Raw genomic sequence first — 15,288 nt, forward strand, 5'->3', positions numbered from 1 at the left:
TGTGGGAAAAACAGCAAAAGGATCTTTTGCTGTAGTCTAGCTGGCAGTCTGCTATTGTGGATTGGCACTGTACTTAGCATGGGTATCATTCTCAAGCATTACTGCCTTCCATTGCACTTAGAATTTCTGTCACTGGGTAGCTTGAAGAATGTAAGAGAGGAAAATTCGAAATATGTACAGCAGGACTGAGAATTTCCATGAACCTCTCCTGATTGTCCATTATAACTTCAGCAGAAATCTTGGAGAAATGACACAAAGGCTCATTTTTAGTCATCTCCATTGCTTCCTGAAGAGTCCACTGAAGTTATGACAATAAATCGCAAAAAATGTCAAACAGAAATTTGAGGCATAAGTAAATGCAAAATAAAAGCAGAATGTAAAGACCGAAGGGATAGGTTCAGTTCGAGTGACTCAAATATTATAGGAATAAATAAAAGTGGAGTCCTGACAACTTTATTCCATCTACTTCAATAAGAAGATGATAAGGCTTCCTCCCATCAGTTGGTCATTTGCTAAAGTAATATTGTACCAAATATCTTGAGAGATATCACCAGAGACACCTCTAAAAAAAAAATCCAGAAAATTTAGCAGCAGGATAATCACTCCAATATTAGTATTCTCTCTCAGGCTAACATCCTCAGCATTGGGACACTGGGTGGCTGCATTGGGTGGACCATGTTGTCCACATACCTGGTATGACTTCCAAATCCGTCATGGCAAGCAGTTGCCATGAGGATAGAGGAGATGCTTCAAGGTCATCACACAGCCTTCCTGAAGAAATGGAATGTCCCCATTAACCTCAGGCCTCCGGCCACCCGAACTGGAATAGTGACATCTTCAAAGATACTGAAGAGCATCTCTAACAGGTCTAGGTTGAGGTCAGGTGCCCAGATGGAAGAAGGGTGCAAACCTCACCCACTTCAGCAATGTTCACCTGGGGCAGGATTTGTTGATCTAGTATTGGATTCCTAACTCCGGAGTAAAGAAGGGTTGCCTAAGGAAAAGAAACAGATTGCCCACGTCACAGTGCAATAGTCGGTAAAATGATGCATTTTGGAGATTTAATGAAGGATAGCTTTATTGCTAAGGCCTTATATTCCAATAATGCAACACTGAAAGATAACCTGAGACATGACCTGCAAAATTACAAAGTCCTAAGGCACGATTTACAGAATTACACAGCCCTGAGACATATCTTACAAAACTATACAGTCCTGAGGCACAATGCTGTGTAAGTGTGCAATGGGAACACCACAGTGTTATCCATGGCAGTTTACCTCTGTATATCACTGCAATTTAAACACCTTATGTTTAAGTCTACAGTTATACAGTCACTTGTGTGTGAACATAAAGTGGCTTTATATGTACACCAATGCAAAAGCAGCACAACTCTAGTTTCAGATTATTATCTGACCACACAGCCTCACACTGATTTAAGTGGACTATTTACTCCATCTCTTCAGGTTTATACAGGTCTTCCACTGGAGAAAGATCTGGAGAGCACCCACAGAAATTTGGGCTTATGATCACTGTAGTGCGGTAAACAGGGTGTCACCAGACCTTAGTTTAGGTGGCTGGATGACGAGTCCAGTGGGAGTACCCCCTTCTTGTTTAACCATATCTGGTATCTCCTGACCCATTACCTGAGCAGGACTGATGAGGGCAGAGCGTTGGATGTGATTTATATGGACTTCAGTAAGGAGTTCGACAAGGTTCTCCATGGGAGACTGGTGAGCAAGATTAGATCTCATGGAATACAGTGAGAACTCGCCATTTGGATACAGAACTGGCTCAAAGGTTAAAGACAGAGGTTGGTGGTGGAGAGTTGTTTTCCAGACTGGAGGCCTGTGGCCAGTGGAGTGCCACAAGGATTGGTGCTGGGTCCACAACTTTTCATCATTTATATAAATGATTTGGATATGAGCATAAGAGGTATAGTTAGTAAGTTTGCTGATGACACCAAAATTGGAGGTGTAGTTGACAGCAAAGAAGGTTACCTCAGATTACAACAAGATGTTGATCAAATGGGCCAATGGGCTGAGAAGTGGCAGATGGAGTTTAATTTAGATAAGCATGAGGTGCTGCATTTTGGGAAAGCAAATCTTAGCAGGACTTATGCATTTAATGATAAGGTCCTAGGGAGTGTTGCTGAACAAAGAGACCTTGGAGTGCAGGTTCATAGCTCCTTGAAAGTGGAGTCACAGGTAGATAGGATAGTGAAGGTGGTGTTTGGTATGCTTTCTTTATTGGTCAGAGTATTGAGTACAGGAGTTGGGAGGTCATGTTGCGGCTGTACAGGACATTGGTTTGGCCACTGTTGGAATATTGTGTGCAATTCTGGTCTCCTTCCTATTGGAAAGATGTTGTGAAACTTGAAAGGGTTCAGAAAAGATTTACAAGGATGTTGCCAGGGTTGGAGGATTTGAGCTATTGGGAGAGGCTGAATAGACTTGGGCTGTTTTCCCTGGAGCGTCGGAGGCTGAGGGGAGACCTTATAGAGGTTTATAAAATCATGAGGGGTATGGATAGGATAAAAAGACAAAGTCTTTTCTCTGGGGTTGGGGAGTCCAGAACGAGAGGGCATAGATTTAGGGTGAGAGGAGAAAGATACAAAAGAGACCTAAGGAGCAACCTTTTCACACAGAGGGTGGTACGTGTATGGAATGAGCTGCCAGAGGATGTGGTGGAGGCTGGTACAACTGCAACATTTAAAAGACATCTGGATGGATATATGAATAGGAAGGTTTGGAGGGATATGGGCCAGGTGCTGGCAGCGGGGACTAGTTGGGTTGGGATATCTGGTCGGCATGGACGGGTTGGACCGAAAGGTCTGTTTCTGTGCTGTACATCTCTATGACTCTATGATTGGTTTCTTCGAACAAAAGGAGAAGGTTTACATAGACGGTGCCATGTAGAATCGTAACCCATCAGGAAGTTACACAAAATCAGCGTATGATAGATCAGTAGACCTGCCACTCTGCTTGGAAGTTGTTTCAAATTTGTATTGTGAAGTGCTGTACAAATTGCAGCAGAACCATTTGGGCAGCACAGTGGTTCAGTGTTTAGCACTACTGCCTCACAGCACCAGGGACCTGAGTTTGATTCCAACCTCAGGCCACTGTCTGTGTGGAGTTTGCACCTTCTCCCCGTGTGTGTGTGGGTTTCCTGCCACAGTCCAAAGATGTGCAGGTCGGGTGGATTCCCCAGAGATGTGCAGGTAGGTGGATAAGCCATGGGTTACAGTGATAGGATGGGATGCTGGGATGGTTGGGATGCTTTTCAGAGGGTTGGTGCTGACCCCATGGTTGGAATGGTCTCTTTCTGCATTGTAGAGATTCTATGATTCATTTATGGATCATTAAACTGCATGTCTGTGGGCCTCTGCATTGGTAGGTGTTACTCACTGCTGGAGTGAATCTCTGTGCTCTATTAACAGAGGATGTTTATTACAATCAGAAACAGGGATGGGAACCGGTCACATTTTGGATGTGAGCAGCAACATCATGTGTATTGTCATAAACTAATCAAGCCCCAATGTATTCATGAACTCAGTACAGTTTCTAACATCTGTCCTCTAAGCTGCAGGGAGGCAGTGGGACTGGATCACCTGACCTTGTGCTGGCATCACTTGGCATTCCGAATGGTGCAGCTCTCGCAGTGTTTATCTGCTGTCAACTGTTTAAATAGGTGCGAACCATATGTCTTTTGCATCCTGTAAATGGATTACATGTCAAGGCCACTTAGTTGACAGAAACTAAAACGCCCTGTTCATGCTGACAAAATCACTCAGGCAAGTGATGCACGGTCTCATGTAGAGTTTTGTTTTCTGCTAGTCAGCAGTCCCAGGAATGCATTTACTGTGACTGAGCAGCAGGCATGTTGTGAGAAAGTGACTGCTGGAGTGAACCCTGCCTGGCTGGAGTGGAAATGGATAATCATTTACAGGAGGGCTCTCATTCAGCTGCACGTGTAGAGTCAGACGACATTCCTAAATACAGAAGGCAGAAGGAACAGCACTATATGGGTGTGGAGTGAGCTAGTTGGGATGATTTGATGCAGTAAACTGCAATGTTGGTCGGAAGTTAAAGATTGGAAATTGTGCATTTTGTGTCACAAATAACTGATTCAGCAGCTCTGTATTTGGGACAGGAGTAGACCTATCAATCCCCTTGAGCATGTACCATTCATTTAGATTCTGGCTGATCAACACCCTTTACCCATCCTTGTTCCAGATCCCCCGAGGCTCTGATCAGTTTTGATCTTGGAAACTCCAGTTGACTCTGGAACCTTGGCCATTTTGTAGGAGTATGTTATCAATTTTCACCACGCTTTAATTTCACACCTGAGTGGCCTAGCAATATTACACCCTCTTGTTCAGGATTCCTGTGATGGAAGAATTAGTTTCTTGGTGGCTTTATGATTAAATCCATTTGCCATTTTAAACAGACCTTGATAAGAACACCTTCTAACTTACAAACTCAATGGAATATAAGGTGAATATCAATAACCTATGACAATGAGTCTGTTAGAGTTGTTTGAAGAGGTAATGAGCAAGTTAGACAAAGTAGGGTCAGTGGATGTGATTTGTTTGGATTTTCAGAAGGCCTTTTACAGGATGCCACACAGGAGGCTGCTAAATAAGATAAGTGCCCATACTGGCATGGAAAGAGGATTGGCTGACTGCAGTTAAAGATTCTGGGTCTGTACTTGATGGACTTTAGAAGGATGGAGGGAGATCTGATTGAAAGTCTCAGAATTCCAAGCGTCTGGAATAGGCTAGATGTGGAGAAAATGTTTCCACCAGTAGGAGAAACTAGGATGAGGCCATGGCCTCAGAGTGAAGCGATGACTCTTTAGAACTGAGATGAGGAGAAATTTCTTCAGCTGGAGGGGGGTGAATCTATGAAACTTGTTGCCACAGAAAGCTATAGAGCCAAGTCATTGAGTTTATTTAAGACAGAGATAGATAGTCATAGTCATAAGATAGGTTCTTGATTAGTAAGGGACCAGGCATTACGGGAGAAGGCAGGAGAATGGAGTTAGTTATAGCAGTTATGATCAAATGGCGGAACAAACTCAATGGTCTAAATACCCTAATTGTGCTCCTTATCCTATGGTCTTATGGTCTAACCTGTCTTTATGATTTAACCTTGGTACTATTCAGATGAATTTGTACCTTCTCCATGTTAATATATTTTTCCTGACGTTCAGTGGTCTGACCGAGGCTCTCCACAATTAAATCAAACTTTGAATTCCTTTGAGGTAAAGACGAACTCTCTGTTGGCCTTTTTGATTTTTTTAACCTGCGCACTACCCTTTCTTGATTTATGTACCTGTCCATGTAACTGTCTTTGCCATTCCCCAGCTCGCTCTCAACCTGAAGAAAATAAGCAGAGCTCAGCATTTTCACATTGTTGATTATTTTAATTTGATTTGATTTGATTTGTAACTGTCACATATACCAAGATACAGGCAAAAGTGTTATCTTATGTGCTTTACTGGCAGATTATGCTGTACAAGTACACCAGTGAAACAAAACAGGCGCAGAATACAGTGTTACAGCTATTAAGAAGGTGCAGAGAGAGACATTAACATTTAACAGCCGATTGATGTAGTGAATTTAGTTCTAATTGATTTAGTGACACTGCGAACATTATTCTCAGTTAGAAGGTGAGGAGTTGTTCAGACTGAGATTCATTCCATGTGCCCTGACCCAATGAGTTTTTTTTTGGTTTGTGGGGCCAGTGTGGCTTGATTGAGCGCAATGAGTAAAGAGGTTATGTGGTAAGGGAGAGTCCAGAGGAACTTACTGGCATGAGTTGGTTACTGGGCATTTACAGAGTGATGCTGGTCTGCTATGAGCTGGTGCATGGCTCCATCTCCACTGGCAGAGTACAACTCTCCGCACTTTAATCCATAAGAAATTGCAAAGTAGCATTTGAAGTGGGGAAATCTGTCCAGACTGCCTTGACCAATAAAGAAAAGTGAATTGTGAGAGAGCTTGAAGTGATTTTAAGAACAGAAGTTCTAAATTAAAAAAAGAATCATTTTGGGTGGGTCCCGAAAGGAAACTGCTAATTTAATTATGTACCAAGCGCTACTACAGGCTGCTTATGGCTTTCTTCCATTGCCTGTAGATTAACTAAGTTACTGGATGGTTTCTTTGTTTGTGTAGAGTATGTGTGGGCTGCAAAAGTTTCTCATCTGTCAGTGCGTTCAGTTGTTAGTTGAAAGCTTGCTGGTTTAAGACCATCCAAAGATTATGTCTTCACAAATCTGCATTCATTATCACTATTGATAGAAAAATTGTTTCCCTGGGTCCCACTGTTTAGGGCTGTTGCGTTGCAGTGTCGTATCCCGACCACTACTGTTCAGGTCCTACTTGCTCCGGAGGTGTGTTAACATCTCTGAACTGGTTGTTTAGAAAATACCTAGAGGCTAAGCCAAAATTAAGCCGTTTATTCATCAACCCTGAGTAAAACAAACTATTAATGAACACTGGATTAGAGTCTAGATTAGAGTAGTGCTGGAAAGGCATAGCAGGTCAGGCAGCATCCGAGGAGCAGGAATATCGACGTTTCGGGCAAAAGCCTTAATGAACATTGAGCAGGAACATCAATACGTTTATGTTTGATGTCATATGGAATGCATTTACCTGGGCTCCATTTTGCAGCATTCCAAATCCTTTTCTTTCTTCTCAATTTCTCTCCTGCAGGGAAGGTTTTGAAAAGGCATGTGCAGATGGCAGGTGCAAATGAAGTTAGGCTCCAAAATGATGCTTAGCCAGTCAACAAATTGCTTCCGAGGACTTGCCAATTTCAGGTCCCTCATGAAAACGAGTGCTTGGGGGAGGTACTGAAGGGAGAAAGGGCTGTCAATACTCCGCAAACGGCTACACCTTAATGATACAAAAACTCAAAAGTGGAAGTGCTACGTATGCTTGGAATGAAAACAGAATTGGTTTGAATTGCTTGGCTGATCTTGCAGTAACTGCAGAGGGCATAATAGAGTTACCATTGCAGTTCTTTGATCAGTACAGGTTAATGCTAAGTGGTTGAGGGGCTTCTTAATATGTGTAATAACTGCAATTTTTACTTCTTTAATAATATGTTCTACAATTGTGAAGCAAGATACAGACTTTCATTTCCAGATTTCATTTTATATCACTTTATATTGCAGTTTCTTCAAACACCAACCAAAAACATCAAAATGTGCAAGAAATATATTTCTGCACAGCGGGGTAGATCTTGTGTTTGTACGATAGGCAAGTGATAGCAAGTCAGCAGTAATCTTAGATCTCACCCAATACTTTAAACTTGCATTGAAGTATTCCCTGTGCACCAGCCTTTGAATTATTTTCACATATTAATATCCTTGCTATGCAGAAGGGGTTCCGTTAAAGAGTCCATTGAAATTCCAATTCTTTTTTCCTATCCCAAAAGAGAACTAAATCAAACTGTTGAAAAATCAAATCAAATGATTTGGACAGCATGCCAAACAGTGAACTGAAGGATCTATGATACTCCTGTTGATCCAGGCATAGTTTCCCATCTTAGTTGCACAATACAAGAAGGCACCGAGCGGCATGCTGTTGTCTTCCTGGAGAAATGGAGGGCAATAGACAGAAATGGACTGCTCTCAGACATCTTTCGCCGATGTTGTATTGACGGTGCATTGATACAGGTTGTGTCACGGCCCTTATCGCAAAACCTTTAGAAGAACACAAACCAATATATCATCTAATTTTTTTTTGTGTGGGTTGGTTAAATGTATGGGTCCTTTAATTTTTTTTTTGCAGAGCTGCACATCTGGTAATTTAAAGGGGCCACCTTGTGTGACCATGCAGCTTGGAAGAAATGTTAGTGCAAATGTAAATTTGAGGGAAGGTGATGGCCTAATGGTATTATCACTGGATAATTAATCCAGAGGCCCAGGGAATATCCCAGAGACCTGGTTCAAATCCTCCTATGGCAGATAGTGGAATTTGAATTTAGTAAAAATCTGGAATTGAGTGTGTAATGACCATGAATCCATGGTCAATTGTTGGAAAAACCCATCGGGTTCATTAATGTCCTTTAGGGAAGGAAGCTACCATCATTATCTGGTCTGGCTTACATGTGACTCCAGACCCACAACAATGTGGTTGACTCTTAACTACTCCCTTGGTATGGGTAATAAATGCTGGCTTAGCCAGTGATGCCCTCATCCTGTGAATGGATAAAAAACAGTTTGAAAGCATGACTAAACTAAACTATGAACAATGGTTAAACTATTGCAGGTAATGTACACTGAAAGCATAGAGGACTTCACAATGTAACAGTAAAATGATATGTATAAACTTGTGTCAGAAGGGCTCCGGTTACAGAATCACAGCATTGTTACAGAACAGAAGAAGGCCATTCAGTTCATTGGGTCTCCACTGACTCTCCAGTGATCAATTCAATTTGTACCTTTTTCCTGACTTCTTGACATTTTTTTCCCTTTTCAGATAACAGTCTAATTCTCTTTTAAATGTTTTAATTGATCTTGCCTCCACTCTAGTTACCATGTTCCAGACCTTAGCCACTCACTGTGAGGAAATGTTTTTATCTCATTTTGCTTTTCCTTCTTTGGCCAGTTACTGTAAGCCTGTGTCCTCTAAAGTGGGGAGCAGTTTCTCCTGCTGTACACCTGACCAGACCTCTCATGGCTTTTAATAGGTCTATCAGAACTCCTTTCAGGCAATGTTTCTTGAAGGAAAGCAGCCCTAACTTCTCAAATCTCACATGAGCTTAAAACAAAAGATTAAACCTGAAGAAATACCAAGTACAGAAAAAATATGGTCAAACGTTTAACTTTCTAAAGTAGGAAAGGTCAACCTGACAGCCAGGGCTGAATCTATACAATCCATATCGATACATAACGTGGTTAGGACTGGAAGGAAAAATAGCACCTGTGGATAGGTGTACACAGGTAAAGGTTACGACTTGGTTGGTCAATGGGAAACTTTTCAGCCACAAGTGCCAATTGGATGATCTATCTCAGCCTCCTCCGGAGGTCTCCCTGCATCACCAATGCCAGTCTTCAACCAATTGGATTCACTCCATGTGGTATCAAGAAATGGTTGAAGACACTGGATACTGCAAAGGCGATGTGCACTGGCCCTATTCTGACAATGGTACTGAAGCCTTGTGATCCAGCACTGGTCATGCCCCTCATCAAGCCTTTCCCTTACAGCTACAGCACTGGTAGCTATCCGACAATGTAGAAATTGCCCAGCGATGTCCTGTAAACTAGTACTGCAGATGCTGGAAATTAAAGTCAAGATTAGAATGGTGCTGGAGGAAAATCTATCTTGTACATCCCACCCAGATCGTAGCTGGCAGATGAAATTTGTACATTGGAAATTCTAGTTTACAATACCTAATTTTATTAGATTAAGTAGAATAGAGAATTTTAAACCCTGGCCATGCATTCCTAAGCTTTTACATTTGTGTTTTATAACTGTGCCAGGGTTTTCCCCAAAATGAACAAATTACGTTTTGTAAAAATGTAATTTGGTTCCCACACAAATGTGAAATAAAGGCAAAATGTTTTTCTTCATTAAAGTTGCTGTATTAAACATAAGAAACCCATTCAAATAAATCCATAAAGAATGAAAGATAATGGTGCTTCAGCACTAATTTCTGTTTGTCAGGCAATTATGACAACAAATAGCTCTTGTACTGTTTAATTACAATGCAACAGATGGCAATTCACAAAGACTTCCTTTAAAATTTGAAATAATCATCACTATTTTGCAGTGTTCTAATGTAAAAGAGTGAGCATATTAACATCAAATTGTATGCGCATGTCACTGTGGAGAATAGGAAGCAGCTCCTGTATCTGATAGTTTTAAAACTGTCAAACTTCCTCTATTTTGTTAGCAACAGTGACAGTCATTAGGATTTAGTTAGCATTTATTTATTAATATGCAGATAGACGATTAAACAACTCATTGGGGGTGGAAGATCCATCACTATCCTTAACCTCACTGATGGGGGAGCTCCAGCATGAGTGGTAAGGCTGAAGCAATTGCAGGTTAGACAGACAGGAGACTGGAAGGAGACAGTAAGCCAGGCAGCATCAGGTGGTGCAGAATTAAACGTTTCGGGTATAACCCTTCTTCAGGACTGGTGGTGGGGGTAAGGGAAGCTGCAGATAAAGAGGTGGGGGTGGAGTGGGGGCAGGGTGGTGAGGAAGGGATTGGTGAACACAGGTAGAGGGTACGACCTGGTTGGTCAATGGGAACATTTTCAGCCACAAAGGCCAAGTGGATGATCTATGTCAGCCTCCTCCAGAGGTCCCCCTGCATCACCAATGCCAGTCTTCAACCAATTGGATTCACTCCATGTGGTATCAAGAAATGGTTGAAGACACTGGATACTGCAAAGGCGATGTGCACTGGCCCTATTCTGACAATGGTACTGAAGCCTTGTGATCCAGCACTGGTCATGCCCCTCATCAAGCCTTTCCCTTACAGCTACAGCACTGGCAGCTATCCGACAATGTAGAAATTGCCCAGCGGTGTCCTGTAAACTAGTACTGCAGATGCTGGAAATTAAAGTCAAGATTAGAGTGGTGCTGGAAAAGCACAGCGGGTCAGGCAGCATCCGAGGAGCAGGAAAATCAACGTTTAGGGTGAAAGCCCTTCATCAGGAATGAGGCTGGGAGCCTTGGGGGTGGAGAGATGAATGGGAGGGGGTTGGGGCTGGAGGTGGAAGGTAGCTGAGATTGCAATGGTTGGATGGAGGTGGGGGTAAAGGTGATAGGTCAGAGAGGATGGAGGTGGGGGTAAAGGTGATAGGTCAGAGAGGAGGGTGGAGTGGATATGTGGAAAGGAATATGGACAACTAGGGACAGGTCACGAGGATGGTGCTGAGTTGGAAGTTTGGAACTGGGGCAAGGTGGGGGGAGGGGAAATGAGGAGGTTGGTAAGTCCAGACAACATGTCCGGGACTCCCACACCAATCAACCCCACGCCCCATGGCTGAACATTTCAACTCCTCCTCCCACTCTGCCAAGGACATGCAGGTCCTGGGCCTCCATTGCCACTCCCTTACCACCTGATGCTTGGAGAAAGAACGCCTCATCTTCCCCCTTGGGACCCTTCAAACCAATGGCATTAATGTGTTCTTCACGAGTTTCCTCATTTCCCCTCCCCCAACCTTATCCCAGTTCCAACCTTCCAGCTCAGCACCGTCCTCATGACCTGTCCCATATTTCTATCCTCCTTCCCACCTCCTCTCATTTATCTCTACACCCCGAGGCTCCCAGCCTCATTCCTGATGAAGAGCTTTTGCCCGAAACACGATTTTCCTGCTCCTCGGATGCTGCCTGACCTGTTGTATTTTTCCAGTACCACTCTAATCTTGACTCTGATGTCCTTTAAACAATAAGCAGGACAAATCCAACCTGACCAACTGCTGCCCCATCAATCTACTCTCAGCCACTAACAAAATGATGAAGGGAGTTGTTGACAGTGCCATAAAGTGGCACTTACCTGATGATACCTGCTCACTGACAGTGTTTTAGTTTCACCAGGCCTATTCAGTTTCTTACTTCAGTACAGCCTTGGTCTAAACAATGAGAAAAGAGCGGAGCTCCAGAGATGTCATGAGACATCTGGATAGGTACGTGAATAGGAACAGTTTAGAGGAATGCGGACCAAATGCTGGAAAATAGGACTAGGTCAGATTAGGATGTCTGGTCAGTGTGGACAAGTTGAACTGAAGGGTCTGTTTCCATGCTGTATGACTCTATGATTCTGAGAATGACTGCCCTTGACATAAACATGATATTTGACCGTAACATCAAGGAGCCCTAGCAAAACCAGAGTCAATGAGAATCATGGGAAACTCTCTATTGATTGGTGTCACACATGGCAAGGAATTGCTCAGAATGGTGTTCTAGGCCCAACCATCTTTGATTGTTTAATGTATGACCCTCACACCATTGTAGGTTCAGAAGTGGCAATGTTTACTAATGATTACATAACATACACCACCATTTGCAACTACTCAGCCACTGAGCAGTCCGAGTTCATATGCAGCAAAACCTAGACAATATCCAGGTTTGGGCTGATAAGTGGCAAGAAACATACATGCCACACAATATTTAAGCACCTTATCAGAGGGCAAGAAAATCATCATCAAGCTGGAGAAAGTGAGGTCTGCAGATGCTGGAGATCAAAGTTGAAACTTTATTGCTGGAACAGCACAGCAGGTCAGACAGCATCCAGGGAACAGGAGATTCGACGTTTCGGGCACAGGCCCTTCTTCATTCCTGAAGAAGGGCCTGTGCCCGAAACGTCGAATCTCCTGTTCCCTGGATGCTGTCTGACCTGCTGTGCTGTTCCAGCAATAAAATCATCATCAAGCTGTCCAGCCTATGGCTTCATGGAGCACAGACAGGAAACCAGAGAGTTCCCTTACTGGCAGTCTACCATGTGATGAACATCTACCCGCTCCCCACCTCCAAACCTATCTCAATAAGATCCATCTGATTCTAAGAAGCTGTGATTTTACCCATAAATAGGATTAAGGGGTGCTAATGTAATGTCCACATATTGATCAATGATGCTGTGGTAAACATGCAGACCACTTGAAGCATAAACCCTTGACCTGCAAGTACAGCAGATATTTGGAGGGAAAATTGAATTTTAGCATCTTATGCTAAGGAATAGAGTATAAAATTAGGGAAGTATTCATGCAATTGTACACGGCATTCGTCAGACCACACCCAGGATATTGCATAAAATCGTGGTACCCTTACTTGATGTTGTTGCATTGGAGGCAGTTCAGAGCAGGTTTACAGGATTGTTTTCAGAGATGAAAGGTTTGTCTTATGAAGAGATTGAGTAGTTTAGGCCTATACTCTCTGGGGTTTCGTAGTATAAAAGATCAAATTGAGGTATAAGGGGATTGACAAAGTATATGTTGCGAGGATGTTTCCTCGTGGGATAATCTAGAATAAGGGGTCATAGTCTAAGACAAGGACTAGCAGATTTAAAACAGATGAGGAGAAATTATTTCTCTGAATCGTGAATGTGTGGAATTCACTAGCCCAGAATGTGGTGGATACTGGGACATTGAGTAAATTTAAGGAGGTGATAGACAGATAACTAATTAGTAACGCGTTAAAGGATTATAGATGAGTGGGAAGAAAGGATTTGAAGCTGAGATGAGATCAACCATTGTTGTGTGAAACAGCAGAGCAGACTCGATGGGCTGAATTGCCTAATCCTGCTCCTAGTTCTTATGTTTGCCTGATAACCTCAAACCCTTTGCAAACTTGAAACTCTATGCTGTAAACTTTAGAAGAGGAGAAGGATGATGAATTGTTTCTCCAAAGTTAAGTTTGAGCTCAGTTTGTGATGTTTGTCTTGCCAACATTGGTATTCTGCTTGTAATTGTATACGGAGTTCCTCTATTTGGCTGTCAAACAGATCTTATCAGGTCATATTTGATGTCAAGTTAACAATAGTTCCATTAAAGTTAAATGTTTACTGTCTTTACTGCTGTGAGTTAACTGTTTTGGTGCCAGTCTTATCAAGAAACTTAGTTGAAGTGGAGTGAAAGAGTTTGTGGTTATATCTGCATCAAAGACATCAGTTTGCAAGTTTTTAATTCATTCTTGTGAGATAGGTAATGCTAGAACGGCCAGAATTTGATTCCCATCCCTGGTTGCCCTCGAGGAACAGTTAGTGTTGTATTTCAAGGAATAGTTTAGCGAAGTTCTTTTCAAAATATACTTCTATGTTCTCTCTGTTTAGTTTTCTACTGTGGTGGTGAACCTTAGCATGAAAGTCTGCCAAGTTTTTTTTTTGTTCAGATGCATTTTACAGGAAGCCCCAGAATGACCTCTGTCCTTTGTTCAATCGGGGTGACATGGTGGCTCAGGGGTGAGCACTGCTGCCTCACAGCACCAGGGATCCGGGTTCGACTCTACCTTCGGGTGACTTGGAGGCTGGTACAATTGCAGCATTTAAAAGGCATCTGGATGGATATATGAATAGGAAGGGTTTAGAGGGATGTGGGCCAAGTGCTGGCAAATGGGACTAGATTAGGTAGGAATATCTGGTGGGAATGGACAAGTTAGACAAAAGGATCTGTTTCCATGCTGTACTTCTCCATGACTCTATAACTGCGTGGAGTTTGCACTTTCTCCCTGTATCTGCATGAATTTCCTCAGGGTGCTCCAGATTCCTCTCACACTCCAAAGATGTGCGGGAGAGGTGGATCGGCCATACTAAATTGCCCCAGAGTGTCCAGCGGTGTGCAGGCCAGGTGGATTAGCAATGGGAAATGCAGGATTACAGAGATATAGAGTAAGTCAGTGGGTCTGGGCGGGATGCTCTTTGGAGGGTTTGGTGTGGATGGCCTGCTTCCACACTGTAGGGATTCTATGATTCAGTTAACTTCATCTGAGCCTATCGCTGGATAGGAAAAAATCCTACTGCTGCCTAACATCCGGTAGCCAGCTCTAGAAATGGACTGAACTGCACTTCCCTTCATGATTCCGAAAGCCTGCTCATCCTAACTGCCTGGAGCATGTGTGCAGAATGAACTACAGTGGCAGAGGGTGACCATTGACTGAGAAACTGTAAGCCAGCCTCAGACAGAATAACCAGGGGAGAGAAAAGGGGAAAAGAAAAGATTTGTCATGAGAACTTTCCTAGAAGAACACAGGTTATGGGGAAAGCTGCTTGCTCAGAATTTTTCCTCATTTCAAGTAGAAAAATAATGCACCAACTAAAGAAATGTCTGTTTATTTCTCGATTTGCATTGATTTGGGGGGTGGGATGGGGCTATCATCGTGGCCAATGTCCTCGTGTTCTAGAGCAGTTCTGAAAGCAAGCGACCGGCAGCATGATCTTTGAAACAGCACTGCACACTAATCTAGATCCTGGGGTTTCCCTGTTAACTGAGCCGACTAACTGGACAAAATCAGTGCTAGCGAATGGTTCCAATTATTTCTGTCTAAAATGAGGGCGTGCTTTGGATAAAGAATACTCCAGAGATTCTCGCCTTCCTCTTTAAGCATGGCCAAAATGAAACCTTGAGAGAATTTCCTATCGTGAACTCGTTCACTGAATGCGATCACAAGGAAGGCTTCGAGCGACTCGGTTCCTGAACTTAGTTTGTAGTGAGTGGATCCATAGATCGTTCGTTCATTCATATTCTCTCTCTCTCTCTGATAATGTGCAACTATTTAATTCGGAAAGGCAGACCCGAGTGTAACGAGGGGGAATCTGTTTTTGGAATCGAG

General features: G+C 42.9%; 1 protein-coding gene across 13 annotated transcripts in view; it reads left to right on the top strand.

The window, feature by feature from the left end:
* The window catches only part of LOC122558412 (LHFPL tetraspan subfamily member 2 protein-like), a 174,588-nt gene that overhangs the window by 105,754 nt on the left and 53,546 nt on the right, over positions 1-15,288 (top strand). The window contains exon 1 of one of the 13 annotated variants that reach the window (XM_043707043.1): positions 10,177-10,187. The exons of 11 other annotated variants lie outside the window; for them this stretch is intronic. The gene's annotated coding sequence lies outside the window, so the exon portion shown is untranslated. Of the gene's footprint in view, positions 1-10,176; positions 10,188-15,146; positions 15,166-15,288 lie in introns of those variants that run through there. One more of the 13 variants, XM_043707053.1, reaches the window with a different exon arrangement.

Source organism: Chiloscyllium plagiosum, chromosome 2 (genome assembly GCF_004010195.1).
Source record: "Chiloscyllium plagiosum isolate BGI_BamShark_2017 chromosome 2, ASM401019v2, whole genome shotgun sequence".
NCBI classification, from domain to species: Eukaryota; Metazoa; Chordata; class Chondrichthyes; order Orectolobiformes; family Hemiscylliidae; genus Chiloscyllium; species Chiloscyllium plagiosum.